The following is a 24,207-nucleotide window of genomic DNA, read 5'->3' on the forward strand; positions in this document are numbered from 1 at the left end:
TGGAGAAACTAATTTTTTGGGGTTTTTGAATTTTTGTAATTTTTGAATTTTTTAAACCAATTCAGAGTGTAAGAAACCAACAAATAATGCATACTTATTGATACTTCCACTTCCATCTAGCAGTAATGACCTATTTTCTCTATTCTGTCCCCAATACCACTATCATGCTGAACCAGATTAACAACTCGTTCATGTCATCTGTTTCTCAGCTCTTGTTCAACTCCTCTTAATTCTCTCCAAAATGCCTTTTAACCATGAACACATATTTTCAGGGAATGTGTGTGTGTGCAAGGTTCATTAGAAATGAACCAAAGGTAGAAAATGAGAGATAGGGTCCTATTCTCATGGAATACATGGCAGGTAGAGAGGAAAATCACAACCAACTATGACTACAGATAGCCAAGAGAACCAGAAGGAAAATAAAAGTGGGATCAATGGTACAAAGCCAGGGTGGACCAGGCCTGGGCTTCTGCGAGGAGATAACATGGAGCCCAGAACTAATTGGCAAGAAGAGCTGGGACATGCCACAGGCAGGGAAGGTGTGTCAGGCAGAAGGAGCAGTACATGCCAAGGCCCTGCTCAGGAGTGACTGAGTAATCAGGAATCCTGATTGTGCACAGGGCGATGAAAAGCTGGAGAGCACGTGCTGTCAGAGTATCGGGGTGCTCCATGTGAGCCCTTTCCACTTCACATGCTTTTATTTAAACATCCTGACAGTACATAACTCTGGTCTTAGTGTGCATCAGTCAGCACTAACTGGGTTGTGCTGAGATAACAAATACCCTCAAATCTCACTGATGCACAAGGATTTTTTTCTTGCTTCATGCCTACATACACTTCATTCATGAATATGTTCATCACCTTTCCAGACATGCCATCCTCCCAGAGAGCAAGGGCAGGACCTCATAACATAGCTCAGATGTCTTCCCACATTCCATTGGTAAAGGAAGTTCCTGACCTGGGCCATGGGGAATGAGAAGCCTCACCCTCCTATAGCAAACCCCAAGCAAAATTCCAGTAGACAGACTTTCTGTTGATCAGGTGGCAGCCAATAACACTGGAGAATAAGACAACATAGCACTCCCTACTCAGGACAGGGCCATGATTGTTTTTCCACATCACTGAACTGTCCAGGACATGCAGATGGGTGGGTTATGAGGACAGAGGGAAGAACAACAAAATAACTCAAGTTCTGCGCTCACAACACTGGCCTAGTCCAGATGGCCAGGAACAAGAGAAAAGATCACATATAATGATGCTCCACAAATTGGTGGCCTCTGCAAATCTGTCCTTATGGCCCTGGATTAAAATGAGGGTTTGAATGGAATAGGAAGGAGACAAGGATGCTGGAATTGGATGAACAAAGGTGCCCACCTTGGCAATAAAAGGATGCCAAAGACACTATGAAATCGACACTCCTGGCCATTGTGCTTATAATGTCCTTTCTAGCTCCTCATTCTCTGTAACAGAACATGTCAGGCTCCCTCTTCCCTACACTCTGGGCTTTCCCTTCTATTTCTGTTCTGTTAAAATTATCCAAGACTTCCTGTGCTGTTCAGTGACCCATATCGTTTTAGGAAAGTGACGAAATCTCCCTCCTCTCTCTCTCTCTCTCTCTCTCTCTCTCTCTCATCAAATTTGTAACAGAGGGAAGGCATTTCTAACCTGATTTTACTCAGAGAGAAACTGGCAGAGACATAGCCAACCTGTCACATCAAGTGCGGGTCCATAGGGGAACAGGGCGAGGTGATTTAAGGGTGACCCACTGGACTGGATTAGATGGAGTAAGACTCAGCATGGCAGACACAGAGGCAACAGCCTAGGAAGCGAGGTGAGCCTTTGCAGGCATGGCCTTCTAAAGGCTTGACAATTCATTCCGTTTCTGTGCTCACGTTGGGGAAGTCTTCCATATTACCAAGATAATACTGTATTAAGCGAGATTTTTGTATTTGGTGTATTTAATGAGTGAGCAACTCCCCAAAGACCTTTCAATAAAGCCAGTAAATTTAACAGGAGAAACGCATCAATTGGCTGTGCGGCTCCGGCTAAGAGGGCTGCTGCTTTCACAGACCCTGGCGTGTATTATGCTAAGAAAGCGCTGGAATCAATCTCTGAGAAGAAGGCTAAAAGGTGGGTACAATTAAGCAGCTAATGCTCAGCCCTGGGCTGCCCCCGCTGAAATGATTATTTTAATGTAAAAGCAATGAAGTTGATGAGAAGTCACCAAGTTAGGAAGCCGCCCGCTCACCAGCGCAAGTCCTGCCCTGAAGGGTCTCTGAGAGTCAGGTTGTTCATCAAGGCAGGCCAGAGACCAAATCAAAGACTAAATGCATAAAGGCATGCCACCCCCCGAACAGAGTGCTCGGATGAAATTGATTTATGGAAAGCAATATTAGAGGTTTTAGCAAGAAAGAAAAGAAGATAAAATATTCATATCTGTCCTCGTCACCGTGACTGTGGGTCACCTCGGTGCTCCTGCCCAGGACTGGGTGGAAGTGAAGAAGCGGGTAGAAATGTTGGGGTGAGTGGGGCTTTGCCCAGGCGCAGTAGACTGGGGCCTCTATCTGTCTATACAATACTTCTTTGTCCATCTTGCAGAACTCAGCTGAGAGCTCTGGGGTGTTATGCTGTTTAGGAGCATTTTTAGTTTCTCAGTAAAAATGAACGGACAGTACAACAGAGAGGTCCCATAGTCCCTGTGCTCTACCCCAAAGGGCTCCCCCACTACCAGCAGCCAGCACCACAGAGGTGTGGTTCCCACCAGGGAGGAGGTCAGAGGGCACCATGGATGGGGAATTGGTGGCCACTTCTGTCATCTGCCTACATAGTTTGAATATAGTGTTCCCTCAGTTCATGCAGTTAAAAGAGAAGATAGACTCAATCCCATTCTGGTGTTTTAGAAGTAATTAAATTAGATTAGGACACTACAACAGAGACTTCATGATCGAAACCTAGTAGATTCATCAGGAGAAGGAGGGCACACACACACACACACACACACACACACACACACACCTTGATGAGGTGCAGCCAGTGGGACATGCACAAGAATCTGTGTCACATTGTTGGGATTTTTCAGCTTCCAACACTGTAAGTCATAACAATCCTCTTTTCTTATTGATAAAATAGTCCACTCAGGGTATTCGATCATAGTAACCAAAAGCTGACTGAGACACTAGCACATACACGTGTCTGGCTTGACGTGTGTGTACTCGCCTTCCTTCCTATCTACTTCCCTCCTCCTTCATATTGACAGTCTCACTCTTTGGCTTGATGCTCGCCTGTCCCTTCTGGGATAGGGATGGCACTTCACCCAGGCGGTTCTCAGTGGAGGCCATAGAAATCCACCTACTGATGCATGGAGCCCTCCATCTTGCAGGAGGGCAGTACGAGAGCTTGAACTCCAGAGACTTTCACTCATTTGGCTTTTCCCCTCAAGACCAGCGCTCTGCTTCTTGAGTCATGTTTCTACTGCTGGCACTTTGCTGGTTAGTTTGAGATAAATCTCATGGGCTTTTCTGCCTAGGCTAGCTTTGAACCACAGTCCTCAGATCTCAGCCTCCTGAGTACCATGAGCCACTGATTCTCGGCAAGCCCTCACTCTTTTTTTTTCTTTTTTGGTGCCACACCCTGGAGCTTGAACTCAGGCCCTAGATGATATGCCAGAGCTTATTTTGCTCAAAGCTAACACTTGACCACTTGAGCCACTGTGTCACTTCCAGCTTTTTCTGCGTAGTATGATGGAGGTAAGAATTGCATGGCTTTTTCTGCCTGGGCTGGCTTCAAACCATGATCTTCAAATCTCAGCTCCTGAGTTGCCAGGATTATAGGCATGAGCCATGGATGGCTGGAAAGCCCTCAGACTTTACTACTCAGCCGTGGCTCTCAACTTCCTTCTGGAGCCTTTGTGTTCAATGGGTTGGAGGGATTAGATTTCCCTACAGTCTGGACCAGGGCTTGGATAGTGCTTCATTTCAGTCAATGAAATGTCAGCAGAAGTGGTAAGTGGTTATGATATACCCTTGACCTCTTCCATGAAACTAGTGACACCATAATTGGTGGCCACATGGCCATCCATGCCCTGGTGGAAGGCAGAGGCTAATGCGTAGGCAGTGGTGTGGTTTCTGTAAGCCAGTGACCCTGGAAGTCCTGTGGCTTCTTATCTGTCATGGTGGCTGTCCCCATCCTCATGCTCCCTGCCCTGTGCTCCCCCTATCCTAGAAATGCTGGTCTCCTGGCTGTGGCCAGCTTTCTGTCTCTCCCTGTTCTTACTCTCTGGTTCACTGTCTCCCAAAGGCTTCCAGGTTGAGATCTGCAGCTCCAGCTGTCCCCAAGCTCCTGTGTTACACACACAGACATTTCTGAATGGGTGTTTCAATGAAGACCTCAAGCCTGCCCTTCCCTGCCCTCCAGGGTCCTCTCCAAGTCACCCTTTTTCTTGGTAAATGCTAACACCCACCTCTCCCTCTACATCTACCACCAGCCACTACTCCCTGGTTGAGAGCCATAGGTCCTGACAACCTTTACTGGGATCTGGTCTGTCTCTCCTTTACCTCCCACCACCAGCCCAAACCACAGCTTCTACCACCAACCCAGACCAGCTCATTTTGGTATTGGTGTGAGAATGGATGGCATTGGAGTTGACCAGATTGATATGCTGTGTCTGCCAAGGTTTCCACTACACGTGGCACAAACTCCATGCCAAGCCCCAGGGAGGCCCTCCCAGCTTCTACCTGCCCCCACTCAGTCCCCTCCACTCCACGCACATACCAAGACTGGTGCTCCATCATGCTCCATCATGATAATGCTGGGCTTTATACCTGAATAAACAATTGAGTTGTTTCATAGGCAAAGCACAGAAAGGTTAATAAATTTCCTGAGGTTACACCACTTCTGAAAGGTTGAACTGGGATTCTGGCCCAGGAGGGAAGGCAACCTCCAGAGGCCTGGTCTTCTGCCACTTCACTTGGGCACATACCTGAGCATGAGCTTTGGACTTAGGGACAGATGGATTGGTTATTTTCACTGACTTGTCCCATTGTTTTATCCTGATACCTAGATTTGACATCTGGGTTGTGAAGGGAAGTTTCTAGCTCCAAGTCCATTTGATCACAAGCTCCATGAGCCAGTTACTTGGAAATGGAGTCTTCCAGACCTTTCTGCACAGGCTGGATTTGAACCTCGATCCTCCAAGCTGACATTAGAGATAATGAGGAAGAAGTCTCTGGAAGTGTTGGAGTACCTCAAGCCACCAGGGATTATCCTAGGGGAGCCCCTCTTTCCATTCTCACTGGGGAACAGGGGGCACCTGGATTAACAAGTGGATGTTGGCATCTACTGAGGAAGAGGATGGCTAGACAGTGCCACCTTCACCTGTTTAGGTGACACCCACCGAAGACAACCAAAGTTGAAGCCCAAAGAAAAAGAGTTGTCATTATTTCAGCCTGCCCAGTCCTGCAGAGGGACTTCAGGGCTGAAGTGACTGGGTGTTGTGGCTTCCTGAGAACAGCAGAACAGGATACCACCATGTCTAGCCAATTCTGTGGAGCCAGGTGTGGCTGCCTGGTGCTCTTTCCTCTTACCTGGGTCAGGACGTGGTAGAGCACATGAGCTGAGAAGGTGAGGAGCATCCCAACTTCCTCAGAGAAGCAATCCAGTTCTGCTACTTTCCTTTATTTTAATTTAATTTTATTGTAAAGATGCTGCACCAGAGGAGTTACAGTTGTTCTATTTTTCTTCACCCACACATGGTATCTTCTCAGCCTTTGTAAGAGCCTGGACCAAAGACTGTCAAAAAAAAAAAAAAAAAATGAGGAGCTTGCCTTTCATTGAGAACATATCCAATCATGGGCAGCAGCAAAGAGGCAGCCAGCCCTGCCAGGATCTGCCTCTGGTTCTCATCAGCCTGGTGAGAGACACCAATTTCACAACTCTAGTTCCCCATCCTGAGCTTCCTCCCCCCGCCCCAGCCTTCCCCCGCCCGCCCTCAGAATCTTCCTCATCCCTCTGAACTCCAGCCTCATGGCACCTTTGCTTGGTCCAGTGCTCCTGCCAATGCTAGATTCAAGCAGACAAAGCCTTTCCCCATAGCCAGCAATGCTTGCACAACCTGATTGCGAGCAGAGCCCAGCCACAGCCACCGTTCTGCCAACACCTCACATCAGTCTTGAAAGCCTGAGACCCTCCTGTTCCTGCCTCAGGCCCATCAACAGCTCGGTACATCAGATCTTTTTTTTAATTAATAAGGTTTTTTTTACTGTGACAATACTATACAGAGGGGCTACAATTACAATCAAATCTTATTCTTCCATTTACTCTTGTCCCCAAAGATGGTCTGGGAGAGCCTGTGATGTGACGTGATATGATGTGCTGTGGTGATGTGACATGGTGTGATGTGACGTGATGTCTTGTGGTGTGAAGTGACATGACACGCCTTATTTTAGTCTCAGAAATGCAGCAAGCACAGAAGAGTCCTGTCTCTATGGTGTTTACATTCTTCTGAAGCAACTAAATAAGCCAAGTTCCTGTGAGGAGCCCAGTCAGCAAGTGGAGAGAAAGAATTCCTGGCAGGTGCTGGGAAGGAGGCGGCTACTCAGTTCTGGGTGGCCAGAGAATGCCTGTCCAAGGAATTGATACGTGAGCTCAGATCTAAGTAAATAATGAAAAACAGTCAAATAAAGACTGAGGATGGAGGGAGCAAGGAGGATAAAGGCCCCGAGGCAGGAAAAAGCTTTGCATATTTGAAGGGCAAGAGAAAAGGAAGGTGAGATGCCGTTGTAGGGGTGGGGGGCCATACAGCGCAATGGGAAGCTGAGTTTTATTCTGGGAGGTGTAGACAGGACTGGAGGGCTCTGTCCACTAGGTGATTTACAAAATAAGACATCCTAGAATTGGGCCAGGATTGGGCAGGGCCTTGGCTAAGATCTTCATTAGGAAAGTAACGCCGTATGGTTCAATAGTAAAGTATTACCCTTAAATACAAAAGCTCAAGGACAGCATAGCACTCAAGCCCTGAGTTCAAGCCCCAGAACTGGCAAAAGCCAAAGCTCTACGTTAGGTGCAAATTCCAATTCTACATTAGTTAGAAATTCCTTCTTTCTTCCCTTGTAAGTGGCTTTATAGCTAGAACTCTATGGCACTGTCTTTCTAGAGCCACAGATGCACCTGTGTCCCTGACCTCCATGGGATGACAACACATCACTATGCATGACCGTGTGCCTGACCTCCACTCATGGCTAGCACATGCTGGCTGTAGCATGACCTGTGTGCCTGACCTCCACTCATGGCTAGCACATGCTGGCTGTAGCATGAGACTGTCATGCACCTGGTCGGTGGGTGAGTCTTCCTGGGCACTTGGGACAGTCAGGTCCTGTGTAGGGACTGCATGGTGAGGAAACAGCCATGGCCCATGAGCTCTGTTCTTGACCAGGGAGCAGACCAGAAATGATCATAGAATGGATATCTCAGCTGAGAGAAATAGGCAGGAGAAGACCAAGGTGATGGGGGATTGACTAGGCTGGGGGAAGGCAGCCTCTGACCTGAGGTGTTGAGGGTCATTAGAAATAAACTAGGTAGGCAGAAGGGGCAGGAGGATGGGTTCCAGCAGAGGACAATATGTCAGAGCCCAAGGAGAGGCTTTTCCAACAAGACAGACCTGCCCTGCCTTTGTGGAGCCTTCCCAAGAAGAAGATATTAACTGGCTTTTCATCACTGTGATAAATCACCTGAGGTAGACTGCTTATGAAGAAAAGGAGGGCCATTGAGTTCTAAAAGCTCAGCGGCCACATGCCTACAGCCAGCTGGATTGTGATGAGGTCTCTCCTGTTGCCCGTGTCAATCACTGAGGACTGCAGTGACAGATTGTATAAAAGAGCAGGTGGATTGTGGCTGAAACCAGGAGAGACACGGGGTAGGGCTGGGCTTCCCCCTTTAGAACAACCCTCTCCCCAGAGCCTCCCAAACCCAAGGCATGATCCCTGTGACTGAAGGACCTCCCACCAGGGAGAAGATACAGTCCAAAATCCTCCCAAGAAATTCAACACAGAAACTCTTTCAGAGGCTTCTGCTTCCACTTATGTTCCAAATAGAACAGCTTTGTCACCTAGATCCAATGATGGTCACAAACTTGAGACTGTGCAGTGCAGTCCACATGCTCAGCTCAGCATGAGTTTTGAAAACGCAGCCCAGCAGTTGGAAGCAGGGCAGGGCACCAGGTTGTGTGGGGCTCCTACACTGTCCTGCAGGCATTTACATAGGACAGAACCCTTCTGTGGACACGTAGACCACAGTGTCAGAGACTGTGAGGAGCCCAGGAATCAGAGTCACAGCAACTAGACAAATGGTTTCCTGCCTCTCAATAGATACACCTGTGGTGGAGGGATAAGAGAAGAGCACGCAAGCCATCACATCCGTCACAGTGCCAGTGACATGGTAAGATCTGATGGTGGCCTCCACTTGCTCATCACTGCTGTGGCTGCCCAGATTCTGATCTGACATCTCTGAGACTGGTAGAGCCAATAGTCCAGATCTTCCCCGGTGGCCTCTGAACCCAGAGGCTTGCCAAGGTTAGGGACCACGCCAGGTGAATTTGGGGCTAGACAGGGCCCAGGCAAGCCATTTTAGGAGAGCAAGTAGGAAGAATTTCCTCCAAGAACCCAGCTTCCAGAGAATATGAGCTGCTTCCTGCCTGGCCTGGCCTTGACATGGCCAGGTTCTGGGTCCCCAAAACCTAGCCACAGGCTGTCTGTTCCCATCATTCCAAGAGCCAAAACAGGAAAGAAACATCATCAACTACTGCTGGATCACTGCCTTGAACACCTGCTAAGGACATGAGAACAGCGGCCACACTGGAGAGATGACCACCAAGGCCAGGGGAGAAGCCAGGGCCCAAATGCTGGCTGCTTGTTCAAACCAAAATACAATTGCAAACTCTTATTAGGAGAACACAGCTGCTCTCCAGATTCAGCAAATTCATTTCCAAATCCTAATGGGATGAAAGGGGACGTGAAACCCAGGAGAAATGATTTGGGGATTGAGAGGACAGAGATGTAAATATGCCTCTTGGTGCCATGTGAGTGGGAAAGTGTATGTGTGTGTGTGTGTGCACGTATGTGATATTGAAATGTGTATATGAGCTAATGTAACTGTGCATGAATGGGAGTTATGAGTGCAAGCTTGTCTGAGTATGTGAATGTGAGTGTGTGTTGGTGTGTGAGTGCATGCAATGTGTGAGTTATGGGTGTGTGTTTGTATGAGTGTGAGAATGTGTGTGTGAGCTAATATGAGTGGGTGTGAATGGGAATTGTGAGTTTGCAAGCCTGTCTGAATGGATGAATGTGAATGTGTGTGGTGAGTCAATGAGAGTTCAAGTGTGGGCGTCAGTGTGGGGGCTGTGGGTGAGTGTGTGAATGGGTGGGTGTGCTAGTGGGTAAGTGTATGAGTATGAATGTGTGAGTCGTGAGTTTTTGAGCTCATGTGTTTGAGTGTGTATGATTGTGTGAGGACAAATAAATCTAAGCCAGCTGGGCTTTTCCACCCTGGCCTTTATTCTTTGTCTGCCTCTGTCTCTATCTACCTTAACTGTCTTTCTGTCTCAAGGCCTTTTATTCCTAGCTTCTTTCCACATGTCTGCCACTGCAAGTGTGTTCTGTCTCCTTGCTGCTCAGCTTCTGTCCCTGGTGGTCCCTCCTCCCTCTCCTCTCTCTCTTTCCCTCTTCTGCTCTTTTCTCTCTCTCTATTTCTCTGCCCCTTTCCCCTGCAGGTCTCCTCTCATCTCAGTCCTAGCAAGCCTAGGCTTCTCCTTCACCCCAGGAAAGTCTCTTCTTCCAACCCCATCTCCCCCCACATACTTTGTACTAGAAGTATGTCTTCCAAGAGAGTGGAATCCTCCAGAGATTTGGGTTTCCGGGTCTGAATGCTTAATTCCGCACTCTTGTTCAGCAAGGGCAAAGATTCCAGCCACATTGTGTCCTGGCTTATCTTGCATTCTGGTGCCAGCCTGACTAAGATGCTCTCCTTCCTCCCTGTGGCTTGCTGCCCGGGGGAGGGGGCACACGTCAGACTCCCCTCTCTTTGTTGTCCTCCCACCCTTCCCTCCTCCTCCCCACTCTCCCCCACCCCCATGAGGTGCACTGGTTTTGATGTGGAAGGTCAAAAACCTCAGGCAGGATCTTCACCTGCTCCGCTCTGCACCTAGTGAGCCAGAGCCTGAGGACCAACTCAGAACTCTTTGGTTTTGTTCTGTTCTACTCAAGAACTAGCACTTACTAGTTTCCAGTTGTGTTTAGATCTGCTTACAATTTGGGGGGGGAAGATGAGAGAGAGAGAGAGGAGAGGAGAGAGAAAGAGAGAGAGAGGAGAGGAGAGGAGAGAGAAAGAGAGAGAGAGGAGAGGAGAGGAGAGAGAGAGAGAGAGAGAGAGAGAGAGAGAGAGAGAGAGAGAGAGAGAGAGAGAGAGAATGTTCCCAAATGGATCAGGTGAATTAAACACACACATTCTAAACACTACATTAATATGACCTCACTGGCTTCTTCTTACTCCTCTTCATTTTACAAGAAATCTAAGGCAAAGGAAAATACACAATTTTCCAAGGTATGCAACTTACATAGCAAGCCTTTAGAGGCTCTGTGTGCTCAGTACAGAGCCCTCCCCTGGTTCCTGGGCTCTGAGTTCCTGGAAAACCAAGCTTTCCTCATGAAGTTTTGGGCTGACCCCTCTTCCTCTAGCTCTTCTGCAGACTCGATCCTTCTCAGCCTGATTTCAGGTCAAACATCCTTCCTCATGGGACTTTCCTGAGCCCCCAGCCACACAAGGGCCATCTCCCAGGATCCCCAGGGACATGACAGTGCTATTGCCCTTCGAAGCTCATCATCCTCGGAGATTTCATTGCAAGTCTTTTTTTTTTTTTTTGGGGTCCGGTCATGGGGCCTGAACTCTGGGCCTGGGCGCTGTCCCTCAGCTCTTCAGCTCAAGCCTAGTGCTCTACCACTTGAGCCACAGCACCACTTCCGGCTTTTTGCTTTTTGCTTATGTGGTGCTGAGGAATTGAACCCAGGGCCTCAGGCATGCAAGGCAAGCGCTCTACCACTAAGCCACCTTCCCAGCCCTCATTGCAAGTCTTGAGCTGTGTTCTTGATATTGTCTCTTTTCTCCCCTGAAATGGAAACTCACTTAAAAAGAGGGCCTTATCTGCCTTGTTCAAATCTATGATCTGGATGTTACAACAGCTGTGTTCCAGAAAGCTCAGGCAAACAAATGAATGCAAGGTGTGGGAGGGCTTGAGCAGAGGGTGTGACCGACTGTGCGGGTATAACAGGGGGAGAGGACAATGGAAAAAGGGCACAGAGGTGTAACAACTGGATATTTCAAGCACCACAGACACTGTGTGCCAGGCATGCAGGAGTTGTGTTGCAGGAAGGGCTGGGTATAGAGATGGGATGGAATTAAAAGCCTCTGATGCCAGGATAAGGAGTTTGGGTTTCACCAGCCAGCAGGGGGGAGGGGGGAGATAGCGAGGATGCTAAAGAAGCAGAATGACACTGGCTGTGATTCTGGGAGAATGACCTAGCAAGGGCATGGGCAGAAAGTCCTATAAGGCTGAGAGGAGGGCTCTTCCTGCCTGGAGGGATCCAGGAGACTGGGGAAGAGGAAGGACAATGGGGGTCCAGTCAAAGTCCTTTCCTTCCAGTGTCTGGATGTAGACAAAACGCCAGCTGTGTGCACACAGGAGCTGGGCCCAACCGAGAGGGAAGGAAGCCTCTCGTGGTCTGCAAGCTCCCAGATACATTTTCTAAAAATCAGAGCAGGTCAGGATCTTTGTTTTCTATTTTTCTCCTGCCCACTTCAGGGCAATGAGGAACAGATTGTGTTTCCAAACACTTCCCAAGAATCTGCAGTGGAAGTTGGAAGAATAACCCCAGGCTTCTTGGTCTAATTCTCAAGGTCAACTGATATCATTAGAATAACATGAACTCAATTTGAGTTACAGCAGGGAAATCATGTTAGGAAATATGGGTCACTCACCACCGAGTAATGAAGCTGTTACCTCGCGCTATCGGAAGTGCTGGCTCAGAAGCCTGTCAACTGTCTTCACCCCATTGTCGGGCTGCTTCTTAACAATGGAGTCACCACCCAAAACCAGAGCCACTTAGAGAGGGAGATGTATGATTGAACAGAAACAAAGGTGAGATGTCCTAGAAAGAAGGGCAGATCCATTCCCATTGGTTTCCAATGAGAAATTTGCTCTGTATTTCTTGAGATTTTCTTCAAAGCCACCTCACCCCCCACGGAAGTGAGGCAGAAGAAGGGCCTAAGATCACAGATCATGCTGGGAGGAGGCGGGGGGGGGGGCGGACACCCCCCCCCCCCGCAATGCCAGCACCCAATACAGAAAACTCACGTTCCAATAGAAGCCTACAGAGAGAAGAGAGATAATATGAGTGGACAGGAATCAAGGATCAAAGGTACAACATAGAGCGGCAACACTGCACTGTGAAAGGCGCCATGCTCCTACAACAGGATTTTGGCCCTGAACAGCTTTTCCAATGTTTCCCTGGAAACTGGAGATCAGAGCTTTTTATGAAATCTCCTTATTTTAGAATGGATACACACTGAAGTTGCACAAAAACATGTTTGGTGCCCCAATTTGTGATTTACAGGGTTAAAATGGAGTTAATGGTGGCTGGGGTACTGATAGCTCATGTCTATAATTCTAGTTACTCAGGAAGCTCAGATCTAAGGATCACAGTTCGAAGCTAGCCTGGGTAGGGATGTCCATAAACCTTTATCTCCACTTAACCACCAAAAAACCTGGAAGTGGAGCTGTAATTCAAGTGGTAGGGCACCAGCCTCGAAAAAATAGCTAAGGATAGTGCCCGGGGCCCTGAGTTCAAGCTCCACCAGTATATACAAAACCAGCAAAAACAAACAAAACCTCTAGTATATGCTCTGTCTGAGACTTCAGGTCCTGGCTCAAGAGATCTATCTTGGAATCTGTATCCCAATACTATCATGATGAGCAAGGGAGGACAACTCTGAAAAGGAACAAACTTAGATCAGTGTCTGAGCCCCATTGGTGGATCCCATAGGGGATCATCACCACTAGGTGGCGCTCAGGAGGGCCAGTGGCTCTGGTCATGACTGAGCTACTGCCCAAACTCACTTCAAATCCAGGCAGTCCTCCATGGTGTAGTCCATGTCTGGGAGTTGATGCTAGGGGGCTGACAATTTGGAATGTCTCTGAAGGACCAGGCCAGCCCCGGAGTTCCCAGAAGGACCACGCGTAGGCATCATGTCTTGTCCATCTCTTCTGCCCACCCCTGTTTCCGTATGGTGTCAAATCTGCATGCTACTGCCCAGGGTAACTCTCTGAAACCCTGATATTCTCATCTGCCAGTGGAGAGGAGTCCCTGCCTTATGTCTTGTGAGGGTGGAATGACAGCCCTATTTTCTCTACATCAGGTCTGAGTACACAGGATGAGGCAATAAATATGTGGCTAGAGTTTCTGACCACATGGAGTTCAGTCCCCTGCACTGGAGCTCCTTGGGCTGGCACTGCTGATATCCTGAAACATGTGATCTTTATTGTGGAGATTTCTCCTGTAAGAGAGAATAGAGTGTCTAATAGCCACTGCTTACTAGATATCAGAGGCAATCCGAGTAATGGGGTTATTGTGACAACCAAAATGTTCCTAGACATTGCCAAATATTCCCAAGAGCAAAACTTCCTCCCTCTGAGAGCTAGTGCTCTGACTTTTCCTTGGGACACATTTGGGAGAGAGCCACAGTTTGAGGCCTAAAAGTTGATCAAGTGCCGGGCACTGGTGGCTCACATCTGTAATCCTAGCTACTCTATAATCCTAGCTACCACAATCTGAGGATCGTGGTTCCAGGATAGGAAAGTATATGAGACACTTTTCTCCAATGAACCACCTGAAAACCAGAAGTAGAGTTGTAGCTCAAAGTGGTAGAACACTAGCTTTGACCAAAAGACTCAGGGACAGTGCCCAGGACCCAAGTTTAAGCCCCCTGACTGATCAAAAAAATAAATTAATTAATAAAAGTTGATCAGGGCCCTCCCTGGGACTCTTTTCCAGGGAACCAGGAAGGGAACCTTCTCAAGGTATAGTGTACCTCTTTACGCCAAAAGGGGACAGTAGAAATAACACCACAATGGATGGGACATTGCTACAAGTCCAGGGCTCTGTCACACAACCTAGTTCAGCTGGATTCCTTCTCCCAGTGCCAGGGCCTCATGAGGAACAGAAGAACTATTCTACCAGCCTCTCAGGGAAGCAGCCAAACGATAGCTTACTGGGTGTCAAAGCATTGGCTAGAGAACAGTGGAAATGTACAATGGAGTCAATGTGTACAAACCCCACCACCAAGGCACAGGCAGCTGACCAAGCCAGAGAGAAAACCAGGGGCAAGCAGAAAGGTCTTAATTTGCCTTGTCACTCTCCTCTGCCTCCACTGACCTTCTCCTCTCCCTCCCCCATCCCCACCCTGGGGAAGGAAAGCCACAGATCCAATCCCCAAGAAACAGCCCCATCAAGTAAAAATGACTTTCGAGGTAAATTTACTCCAGGAGACCCTGCCACAAAGGGAAATGTCTAACATTAAGTAGAATGTGACTGGATTCTTTTTTTTTTTTTCATTTTTTGTCTTTCCACTCTTAGAAAAGGGAATTTCAAGTACATCAAAGAAAGTCTTGACAAGCTCATTCCACCAGCAGTGGGCAGCAGAAACAGGAGGAAAAAGTTTGCCTCTGAAACACCTGGTAGAGGCAGACTCAGGCCCACGCCTCCCCCTGTGCCGGCCCTGCCCTCCTTCCTGCCCTCTCAGGAGCAGAAGAGGAGCCGGGAGAGAGCCTGAAATAGCTTAGTTCCCAACCGTGCAACAGGAAGCTCCAGCCCCACACCTGAATGCCACCATGCAATTGACACAGGAGCCTCCACAGCCCCTGTCATTTACCTTCAGGGGACCTGCAGCCTCCACACAGCCTGGGAAGAGGAAGGCTGCAGGGGTCTGCTAGGGGCGTGGTCCTGCGGTTTATCCCAGGGAAGGCAGGATGAAAATGGATGATGAGTTCTTTCAGGGCTAGCACCTCTCCTCCATACTCCTCACTCAATGTCCATTCCAGACACAGGGGCTCAGTTTACCCCCTAAGCACAGGATCTATATCTTGTCAGGGCCTATGAAACATGCTTGTGACTATAGTTTATATAGACTAGAGAGAGACTATATCTATCTAGATAGTCTGTATATATGAGAACATATGAAATCAAAATTATTATTTCAAAAGCAAGATTCTAAAAGTTTTTAACACTTTAAAGAAAATTAATTATAACCACGCAATTGCATTCAGTATAACAGCATGGAAAGGGACCACAAAAAGTCTTCAGCCATTCTCCCCCACCCCCCAAATACACTTCTTTTGGCCCCAGGAGTTCTGGGCTCTCCTCTCTTGGTATGCCAACATAGGACATCACTCTGCAAGCCCCTGTAATCATGGTTTCCCTGGAGCAGAAGGACAGTGTCAGATACCCCAGAGCAAGCCCCTACCTCCCCACCCACAAAAGCCTCTTCTCTGGAGTTATAGACATTTAGCATAGTTCTGCATCCCTAGCTGCATACTGGAGCCGATTCTAAACATGAAACTGTCACTAGGTCTGTGTCATCACCTGCTCTCATCTCTGTAGATGAGCTAGGAGTTGGAAGCAGGGATTCTAGCCAAGTCTGTGTGTGTGTGTGTGTGTGTGTGTGTGTGTGTGTGTGTGTGTGTGTGTGTGTGTGTGTGCGCGTGCGCACTCTTATTGGAGCTTGAACTCAGGAGTTCCTGCTCTGACTTGTTTTTTGGTTTTTGTTTTTTCTGCTCACAGATGGCCACATCTAGAGCCACATCTCCACTTCTGGCTTTTTTGCTAGCTAATTGGCTTAATTGGAGATAAGAGTCTCATAGATTTGTCTGTCTGGACTGGCATCAGAACACAATCCTCAGATCTCAGCCTCCTGAGTAGTTAGGATTACAGGTGTGAGCCACTGTGGCCAGGCACTTTGTCTTTCTTACAAAAAAAAAAAAAGTAATACTGTCTGCACCAACATCATGGCCAAAAGTAGAGGAAAACCAAGATAGATGCTCTGTGAATACGACCCAGTTCTTTGTGGAAGAGAAAACCATTCACACTGATTTAAGAGGGAAAAATAAATATGCCTGTCTCTTCCATCTTGACTGTCTGCTTCCCTCATTTCCCTTAAGCTGGATCTTTCCTTATTTCCCGTAAGCTGGATCTTTCTCAGCTCTGACCCTCTATGACACTCCAGGAAATCACACAAGGCCAGCGGAGGGCAAGAGCCCCAGAATGGAAGGCAGCTTCTGCCCATTGCCTGCTGGTTCCCCAGTTGGCAGAAATCTCTTTCCGCAGTCAGTGGGCAGGGTTGTGTTTATTTTGCAATTAACGAAGAACAAAGGAAATGGCAGGGGGGCTTATGGGGTGGTGCTTGTGGCTTGCTTTTGGGGGCCAGAATTCTTGAACCCCCCTTCCTTCTGTTAGCTCCGGGCAGAGTGAAAGGGATGTTAACGCCCTCAATCATTTCATAGGGGTCAACTTCTTTTTGGGCCAGGTCGCCTGCTGTGGCAGATGGCCTTCTATTCCAAAAAAGAAACCTGGGGCAAAGCTGTGCTCAAATGGGCTTCGGGTCTGCTCAGGTCTGAGGTGAAGCATAAAGCTAATCCATGGTTACTGATGGAAAGGGCCATGGAGGGACCAGTAAACCACGGTCCTCCCTGCCATCCAAGTCTTGCAGAAGCCCTTAGTAGTTCTCTGTCATGGCATCTTCAGAGTGTATCCTGTATCCCTGTGCCCTATGGCAGGTGGGGTCTAGTAGACCCCTGCTAACAAAACCAGAGAGGTTGAGGGGGGCTGACAGTATTGATTCAGCAGCTAGGGCTCAGAGTTACCCACGGTAAACAAAACAAATTATATTTACTTCCATGGGAGCCTGAGATTTTTGACAGCAAAGAGAGACTTATGGTAGAGTTGTTGCTGCATTTATATTTAATAAATTTAAGAGAGAGATGAAATAGACTTTAGCAAGGCTAGTGAAATATTTATAAAAGCACACCGAAGCCATGTAAGGGAGAGAGAGAGAAATAAAACAGCTCGCATGTGGGATCAAATCGAGCAAGCCAGCTTTTAACCTGACAGCTCCCTAGCACTGCGGGCAACAGATCTGCCAACAGGCCACAGATGCACCACACCTGAGCTAGCCAGGGAGACGAGGAGGAGAGGGAGGGCGGTGAGGTGCGCACGGGTGCGTGTGCACAGACACAGCCAGCTCCATGCAGTCCAGGGCAGCTGTCACACCTGCCCAGCTGCTCAGGTGTGCCTGGCACCTTGCAATGCCAGCTAGGGCACATTTCCCCACCCCTGGCCCATATCCAGTCTAGCCTGTGGCCTGGTAGGAGCATAGAGGGCTCCTGGAGAGACCTTAGACAGCTGGTCTCTGAATACCCTGACTTCTATGTTTTGGGAAAGGCCATCTGTCTTCAACTACTGTCCAAAGCAGGGCCAGTGTTCCCTTTGAGGGAGGAAAATTGCCTAGAATGTTTAGCTTGCTGATTCATAACATTCTTAATACACACGTTTTATATATATATATATATATATATATATATATATATATATATATATATATATGTTATATATATTCATGGTGAGGAAATTAGAAGAGAAAAGCAGATAAACTGGCACACATGCACAGCCCATCACCCATCGCCTCCTCCACAGCTGACATTTCCAGTCCATCGGGGGTGGATTAAACCCAGGAGGACAGTTTCAGAGCCTGTGGCTTGCTGCTCACATGTTACAAAATGGTCCTTCACTGGACATCTTTTTCCTAACCTCTTTCTCCTGCCTTGATTCAAGTAGAAATTCATCTTGGAAATCCATTTCAATCCTGTATCCCCCACAGAATTTCTGTTCTCTGCTTCTCCTCACCCAGGGTTCTCCCTCCCCTGAGCCCCCATGGCACCTTTTCACCCTATGGCACTGTTGTGCATGTGTGACTCATTCCTAGATTGTCTTGCTTGTTGACTGTACTGCATATTGGAGTTTCTTTTCTTCCCATCCCCATGAGGGTCTTGTGTGGCCCTTCTCCCTCTCTGCCTTCAGAGGCATTTCCAGTAGAGCTCATGCCTTCATAAGTTCTGGAAAACGCCCATCACTGCCCATAAACATGTCTTCTGGCTTAAGCAGTGAGCTGAGGAGGAATTATCCTCTCCTTAGGGAAAGTAATCCATTCTTAGCCAAGAACCTGTACTTACACCTGTACTTCCAGCTATTCAGGAGACTGAGATCTGAAGATCATGGCTTGATGTTAGCCCAAGCAGAAAAGTCCATGAGACTTTTACCTCTAATTACTCAGCAAAGAGTCAGATGTAGATCAAGTGGTAGAGTGCCAGCCTTGAGTAGAAAAATCAAGGAAGAGCATGAGAACCTGAGTTCAAGCACTGATACCCACAGAGAAAGAACGAAAGATAGAAAGAAAGAAAGAAAGAAAGAAAGAAAGAAAGAAAGAAAGAAAGAAAGAAAGAAAGAGAGAGAGAGAAAGAGAGAGAGAGAGAAAGAAAGAGAAAGAGAGAGAGGGAGGGAGGAAGAGAGGGAAGAAGGAAGGAAAGAAGGAAGGAAAGAAAGAAAGAAAGAGAAAGAGAAAAAAGAAAAAGAAAGAAAAGAAGGAAGAAAGGAAGAAACAAAGAAAGAAACAAAGAGAAAATCAACTCTGGTCCATTTTTCCCAAGAGAAGGAGAAAACTGCCTTTCAGTTTGCAAGCTAATGAGAAGAAATGAATTTGTGAAATACCTGTTTTTGAAAGACCATTCACCAAATGACGGTGAAGCAGACCCTCCAGCTTGCTGGGAGTTTCTGACCCCCCAATTCAGTCCTTACTCCTATTTCCATCATCTCTCAGGCCAAATATATAAGCTGTCCCCAAGCTTTGTCTCCCTCTCATATCATACTTTTGAGCTACAAAAAGCTGCACAAACTCAGCCAGATGGTCCCAAACATGTTTCTACTAGTCATTTCACAAAATAATCTCTGCTAAATAACCTTTCTATACATTGGCTTTTTATGTGTCTATCTATGTGGGTCCCCTTCTGGGCAGAAAGGAGGTTCTAGGCCCATCACCCTGATTCCTGAAGTTGCCCACTCCACCAGGTTCCTCATGCCCTGCCTACCCTGAGCCCCAGCCTTTCACTGTAGGACTCATTTCAACATGGGCCCAAGGTGGCTGAGTGCTAGGTGATCATAGGAAGCAGGAGACACAAGATTGTGGAGGGCTGGGCCTGGCAATGCTCCAGAGATCCCCAGCGGCCCACAGGGGCCAATAATTGTAGTCATTTTCTCTTCCCTGTTTTACTTGTCCAGCCAGGCCAAAGCTCTCTACTCAGTAGTTTGTGTGAAGGCTCATCCCTCCAGCTTCTGCAGTACCAGTCCCTCTACCTGGAGCAGCCGCAGCCGCCTCCTCCTCCTCCTCTTCCTCCACCTCTTACTCTCCCTCCTCTTCCCCATTCTATGCCAGAAATAAGGCACTCAGGGCCTGAGCATCATCCTTTAGCTTTTTCACTCAAGGTTGATGCTCTACCGTTTGAGCCAAAGCTCCACTTCCTGCCTTTTGGTTGTTAACTAGAGATAAGAGTTTCACAGATTTTTATGTCCAGGTTGGCTTTGAACTAAGAGCCTCAGGTCCCAGCCTTCTGAGTAGGTAGGATTACAGGTGTGTGCAACCAGCATCTGGCTTTAAAGCAAATCTAATGAGTATAATTTGCCCACATTTAAAGTGCTGCATGAGGTAAGTTTTGACATACATGTGTATCATGAAATTGTCACCACATTCAAGGTAGTAAACCTGCCAACCTTCCAACTTTTTTTCATCCCTCCTACTTAAACATTTTCCCAAACTCAAGAGACTATTTGCAGTCTTTCTGTCTCCATAGATTACTTTGAGTTGCTACAATTTTATGTACTTACAATCATACAATATACACTTTTTATGTCTGGCTCCTATCACTAAGCATTTTCTGTGCTGATATTAACTCTTCTGACTATGGGCAAGGCCTCTCCCCCCACCCCCCCTCTTTCCAGGATATATTTGTTACATTATATTTCTCACAACGTATTTATTGTCTAGATGGATTCTTTTCAGCTTTTGCTTTAAAAAAAAATACTACCTGGGGATTCTCAGATATTCCTGATACACAGGGAAGCTTTTCCCCAGAATATGCAGAAGTAGAACTTCTTGGTCAAAGTTCCATGCATCTTCAACTCTGTGAGTGACGCGGTCCTCCAGCGTCACTAAGGTTTTGTATTCATGACAGTGAGGCAGGCTGCAGTAATGTATAACTGTTAAATGTGTAATGATTCATATATGATAGTGATTTCCCACTGTTGTAACAGTGTGAAAGGCTCCTGGTAAGGGGAATTACTGCTCCTCTAAGTCACCAAGGACCTGGCCATGGCCAGCTCTGCCATGTTTAATATCTAACTTTCAAGGCTACCCTGGGAAGGCAGATCTTGGATTAGTTAATTCTTTTTTAATTTCTTTCAGCAGTGTTTTATACTTTGCAATATACAAATGTCACACATCTGTCCTTGGACTGAGGGCTTAGCACTCCATATTTTATACGCATGCAAGTGATATTTTTGCTAGGTGCCTATAAATCACATTTGTAATCTTAGCTTATTCAGAAGGCTGAGATCAGAAGGACTGGGATTTGAGGCTAGCAAGGGAAGGAAAATATGCAAGGCTCCATCTTCAAAATAACTGGCAAAAAGCCAGGCTACAAGTGTGGCTTAAGTGGTAGAGTACCACCCAAACAAGCAGGAGACTCTGAGTTCAAATCCAGTACCAGCAAAAACTAAATAAATATATAAAAGGAGCATTCTTACTGTTAGTTTCTGACTGTTTCTCATTAAAGTCTAAAACTAATATTGGCTGTATATGCGAATTACATGTCCCAATAAACACTGACTAGTTCTAGCGGCTGTTTGAAAGATGCTACCAGATGTCCTTTACAGAGAACTGTATACTTTGCAAGTAAAAGTGCTCTTACATCTTCCTTTTCTTTCTTTCTTTTTCCTCCCTATTTACTGGCTAGAGCCTCTGGTGCAGTGATAATAGGAGTGGTGGGAGGTCTTGTCTCTGTCTTACCCCATGTCCTAGCCAGAGCACACCAATTTGTCATCATTGGGCACCATGATGCCTGTAGACTTTCCAGGTTGAAAAAGGTTCCATTTTTAGTTGTTGAGTTTATTTTATTGTTTTTGCAGGTAACAGGGCTTGAACTCAGGGCCTCAAACTTGCTTGTTTGGCTTGCTGGCTCAGTGGTACCCTACCAGCTCAGCTTTTGGATGGTTATTTTGGAGATGGAGTTTTGAAAACTTTTCTGCCAGGGCTCAAATCATAATCCTTCAGGTCTCAGCCTCCAGAGTAGCTAGAATTACAGGAATGAACTATTGGTGCCTGAATACTTTTATTTTTAATTGGAAATGAGTACTGAATTTTATCAAATGATTTTCTGTGTCTACATATTTTTTCTTTTGTAGTTCGTAAAGATGATGAATTGCATTGATTAATGGTAAATCTTCTTGTTCATGATTCTTTCTATTTGATCAGATTCAGTTTCCTCAAGTTTTTCTCTTAGAATTTTTGCATCTCTATTTGCAAAGAACACTATTCTGTAGCTTTCTTTCTTATAATACTTGGGCTCTTTGGGTGACATGGAAATGCTCTCTATTTTTTCCAAAAGAGTTTGTGTAGAATAAGTATTATTTCTTTTTAAATTTTTGCTTGAGTTCACAAGGGAAGTCCTCTTGGTTTGAAGTTGTATTGGTGTGAAAGTCTTTGTTTCTGTTTTTCTGTGCCAGCACTGGGGCTTGAACTGAAGGCCTCAAGCTCTTGCCTGGATTTTAGCTCAAGGCTGATGTTCTACCATTTGACCCACAGCTCTACTTCCAGATTTTTACTGGTTAATTGAAGATAAGAGTCTCTTGGATTTATCTCCCTGGTCTGGCTTCAAACCAGGATCCTCAGATCTCAGCCTCCGGAGTATCTAGGATTTCAGGAATGACCCACTAGTAACTGACTTATTTGTGTGAAATTCTTGTTACAGTTTTAATTATCTGAATCAATACAGAGCTACTCAGGTTTTCTGTTTCCTCTTGTTGGAGATCTGGTAGAATGTGACTTTCAAGAATTTTTTTTTTTCCATTTCAACTAAGGTGTTGAATTTACTGGCAGAGTTATTCATAACATTTCTTATTATCCTTTTAATATCTGTTAGTTCTATAGAGATGTCAGCTCTGTCATTGTTGATGTTGGTAACTTTTTTCCCCTTTGATCAGTCTGACTGGAGGTTTATACTGTTTTTACTGATCTTAAAGAACTAGCTTTCTATTTGAACTCAGGGCTTTGTGCTTGCTAGGCAGATGCTCTGCCACTTGAGCGATGCTCTCCGCCCTTGTTTCTTTAGGTAATTTTTAAATAGGATCTCACTTTTTTCTGGGGCCGCCTTGAACTTAGATCCTCCTACCTAGGTCTCCCATATGGCTGATAACAGGAGATACCATCACACCCAGCTAGTTGGTCTCAAACTTAAATCCTCCTGATCTTTACTTCCTGTGTAGCTGAGATAAACAGGCATGAGCCTCTACAGCAGGCTTTTGAGGTAAGAGAGAAAGGGGCGGGGGGGGGGGGGGGGGCGATAGGTCCAGTAAGAGACCTTTCTTCCTTTCAAATATAGGCTTAACATATTATAATTCTTCCTAGAAACTCTGTTTTCACTTTCACTTAGTAAAATATACTATTTTTCTCTTTGATTTCTTTTATACCTGGGTCAAATATGTGTCATTTTGTTCCAAATATTTGGGATTTTTTCCAACAAGCTTTTCCTTATTCCTTCCTAATTTAATTCTGTGTCATCAGAATTAAATGCTTTTTGTTTTTTATTTTTTGTTTTGTCAGTCGTGGAGCCTGAACTCTGGGCCTGGGCACCGTCCCTCAGCTCTTCAGCTCAAGGCTAGTGCTCTACCACATGAGCCACAGCAACACTTCCGGCTTTTTCTGCTTATGTGGTGCTGAGGAATCGAACCCAGGGCCTCAGGCATGCAAGGCAAGCGTTCTACCACTGAGCCACCTTCCCAACCCGACTTAAATGTTTTTAAGTTTATTAAGACTCATTTTATAACCCAAACAAGGCCCATTTCGGCCAAATTCCAGGTGCAAAGACTGTGTGGTCGACTCTTGGGGTCTCCTCCTGCAGGTGTTGGAGTTAGTGTTCACATATTCTGACCCCTGTCTGATTTTTCTGTCCATGAATTCTAACAGTTTTTGAGAGAAGGATGCTGACATGCCTGCTCATCATTACAAAGTTGTCTGTTTCCCCTACAGGTTTATAAACTTTTCCTTCATGTATTTTGTAGCTCTGCTAACAGCTGACTAAAAATTTAGTATTATTATCTTTCTTGATGTATTGATCATAAAGTATTACCTCCTGACCTTTCTACTCCAGTAATATTCTGTCTTCTGAACACCATGTTGTCTACTTGTTATTTTTATTAGAGGCAGTATCGCTGAACCTTTCCCCCTTTCTACTTTTAACTTTATTAATATCTCTGCATTTAAAATGAAGTCCTTTGGCTTTTATACGTCTTATTTTTTTTTTTCAAAGAAATCCTCCTGTTTTGAGGTTTTTAATCCTCATGTGTTGCCTCATTTTTGAAAGATATTTTTACTAGCTGCAGAACTGAGGGTTGGCCATTCTTTTCTTTTTTGAGCTTGAGAAGTTCACTGATTTTTCATGGATTTATAAGTTTTATAAAGTTTGGAAAAAATTTTAACCATTCTGTCTTCAAATATGTTCTCTGCTCCTTCCCCTTGGAAAAAGAACTGGAGTTATACATAGCCTGGCGTGAGAAAGCTGACCTCCGCTCTCTTGTGAACCTTTTTCTGGTTCTGCTATCTTTGTTTCATTACAGATAGCTTCCATTGCTAAGTCTTCAACTTCACTATTCTTCTCTTCCATGAATAGGAAGTCAATCTAGTGCCGTTTCGAGCTCTAACTTTGTAGTCTTTATTTCTAAGACTTTTGTTTGTGCCTTTCTCTTGTCTTTCTTGTTTCAAATTAACTTACATTAAAAAAATGTTTGGTAA

Source organism: Dipodomys spectabilis, unplaced genomic scaffold (genome assembly GCF_019054845.1).
Source record: "Dipodomys spectabilis isolate Male_0828 unplaced genomic scaffold, ASM1905484v1 ptg000165l, whole genome shotgun sequence".
NCBI lineage: Eukaryota > Metazoa > Chordata > Mammalia > Rodentia > Heteromyidae > Dipodomys > Dipodomys spectabilis.